Consider the following 3,245-nt stretch of genomic DNA (forward strand, 5'->3'; position numbering starts at 1 on the left):
ACATTAAAAACTCAAATGATAGAATATGCAGGTGAGGATGTTGAACAAGTGGAACATTCCTTCATTGCTGGTGGGAGTACAAATTTGTACAACCACTTTGCAAATTAATCTGGCAATTTGTCAGAAAGTTAGGAATAGTTCTACTTCAAGACCCAGCTATACTACTTCTGATAATATACCCAGAAGATGTTCCACTATCCCACAATGACACTTGCTCAGCTATGATCATAGCAGCTTTATTTGTAATATCCAGAAACTGGAAATAATCTAGATATCTGTCAAATGAAGATTGGATCAAGAAAATGTCGTACATGCACACAATGGAATACTACTCAGCTATTAAAAACAATGACAACATGAAATTTGCAAAAAAAAAAAAATCGATGGAACTAGAAAAGATCATCCTGAGTGAGCTAACCCAGACCCAGAAAGACACACATGGTATGTACTCACCTATAAGTGAGTATTAGCCATAAAGTATAGGCTACAATCTACAGACACAAAGAAGTCAAGGAGGGTCCAAGGGAAGATGCTTGAATCTCACTCAGAAGGGGAAATAAAATAGAATTATGGTGTAAATACATGGAAGTAACTTGGTGAGAGAGGGGGTAGGGACATATACAGGAAGAATCAAGTGTGAGGTGGATGGTAGGGGAGAGAACTGGAATTTGGTGTGTGTGGGTCATCTCTGGGATGAGATAGAAACCTAGGACAATGGAAACTTCAAGGAATCTATAAGGGCAACCCTAGGTAAAACTTCTAGAAATATGGGATATAAAACCTGAAATGGGTACCTCCTGTAACCAGGAAAAACCTCCATTAAAAGGGTTGGGACACCAAACAACCCACAAAACCTTTGACCTATAATTTGTTATGCCTATAGGACAGGGATAAAGAGAGGGAGCAAAAATTGTGGGAAAGGCCAACAAAAGACTGGCCCAAGTTGAAACTCCTGCCATGAGAGAGAGCCAGCCCATGACATTACTAATGATATTCTGTTATACTTGCAGACAAGAGGCTAGCATAACTGTCATAGGAGAGGCTTTATCCAGGAGTTGATGGAAACAAATGCAGAGACCCATAGCCCAACACTAGGTGGAGCTTGGGAAATTTTATGGGAGAGGGGGAGGAAGGATTAAAGGAGCCAGAGGGGTCAAGGACACCACAAGAATACATACAGAACCAACTAACATGAGCCCATAGGGGCTCACAGAGACTGAACCACCAACCAAAAAGTATGCATGAGCTGGGCCTTAGACCCCCTACATATAATAGATGTACAGCTTGGTCCTCATGTGGGACCTCTATCAGCAGGAGCAGAGGCTGTCTCTGACTCTGTTGCCTGCCTTTGGATCTCTTTCCCATAGCTGGGCTGCCTTATCTTGCCTCAGTGGGAGAAGATGCCTTTAGTCTTGCTGCAAGTTGATATGACAAGGCAGGTTAATCCTTGGGAGGCCTCCCCTTCTTGAGGTGAAAGAAAAGGGGGACATAGGAGAAAGGGAGTGGAGAGAGAGGGCCAAAGGAGGGTAGGAGGGAGGGGAAGCTCTGATTGGTATGTAAAGTAAATTAATTAATGAAAGAAAAGAACTCAATATATGGGTTTGATGGGTGATTATAGATGCTGGAAGAAAGAATTACTAAATGAGAAGACATCTGCATATCAAAACAAAAGGACACATACAAAAAGAGAAAGTTCAAAGAAGGGTGCGAGTAAGTGACTTTAATATGGCTTATTAGTGTTAACACAATTTAATTATATAGATTAAAGGGACTCATGTGATATCTTCATAGTGCATATATCATGTGTTGGTAATCTTCATTCTTCTTTCTATGCCCACTCCTCTACTCCAGCTGTCAGCTTTCTTTTCTTCCTTTCTACTGTTTCATAATCAGGTTTAATCTTTTATTTTAGTCCCACTTATGACACAATAAATGTGTAGTTGCTTTTTTATGTCTTGCTTATTTCACTTAACATGATATACATCAATCTCATCAACATGGTTACAAAGGAAAAAACTTTACTTCTTTTGTGACTCAGTCATACTCTATTTAATCTATATAGATTAATTTCTTTACCCATTCATCTGTTCAGTGGAACCTAGGCTGGTTTAGATTTTAGCTATTGTTAACAGTACCAAAATAAACACCAGTGAGTATCTTTTTGTATGCTAATTTCCTTTGAATCTGTGCCATGAAGTAGGATTGCTGGATCTCACATGAAGTTCTGTTTTTAGTTTTTCAAGGATATCCCCATTTTATTTTCTGAAGTAGTGAGGCTAATTTGTGTTTTACCTACCAGTACCATTCTGTCATTTGTATTTCCTTATGATACCAGCATTACTATATGAGATATCACCTCAATATAGTTTTGATATACATTTCCTTAATTAGTAATGTTACTAAGCACTTTTTTGATCCTATGTAGCTCAGGATGCTCATATAAAGGGAAGAGACCCCAGGAGTACATGTAAAAGGAAGGAGAGTCAGCCATCTCCTCTTTGGATTCCACATTCATAGATTTTTCTAGTTACAAATCAAAAGTATGTTTTAAATTGCAGCTGTATTCTACATGACATTTTTTTCTCTAAGCAACAGAAATCAAGAAATATTTATTCAGTGTTTACATGACAATTATTATAATGATTATTATAAATAATCTAGAGATGATTTCAAGTATATAAGAGGATGTATATAGGGTATATTTGACAATTTTCTATAAGAGATCTAACCATTTGTAGATTTTATCTTCTAGGCATCCTGGAACTAATTGCTCATTATTGCATGAACTTTTCCTTGTGAGATAAGAACAAATATCTATTCAACCCAGATAAGGTATCAACCAACGAAAGCAATGATCCCATAAAAGTCTGATTTGTTTACCTGCAAATTTCATGACTTCCTTATTTTTCATTGCTGAGTAATACTCCATTGTATAGATGTACCACAGTTTCTGCATCCATTCTTCAGTTGAGGGGCATCTGGGTTGTTTCCAGCTTCTGGCTATTACAAATAAAGCTGCTACAAACATGGTTGAACAAATGTCCTTGTTGTGTACTTGCGCCTCTTTTGGGTATATGCCTAGGAGTGGTATGGCTGGATCTTGAGGAAGCGCTATTCCTAGTTGTCTGAGAAAGCGCCAGTTTGATTTCCAGAGTGGTTGTACCAGTTTACATTCCCACCAGCAGTGGAGAAGGGTTCCCCTTTCTCCACAACCTCTCCAGCATGTGTTGTCCCTTGAGATTTTC

This window comes from Psammomys obesus, unplaced genomic scaffold (genome assembly GCF_907164565.1).
Source record: "Psammomys obesus unplaced genomic scaffold, mPsaObe1.curated_primary_1811, whole genome shotgun sequence".
Lineage (NCBI taxonomy): Eukaryota > Metazoa > Chordata > Mammalia > Rodentia > Muridae > Psammomys > Psammomys obesus.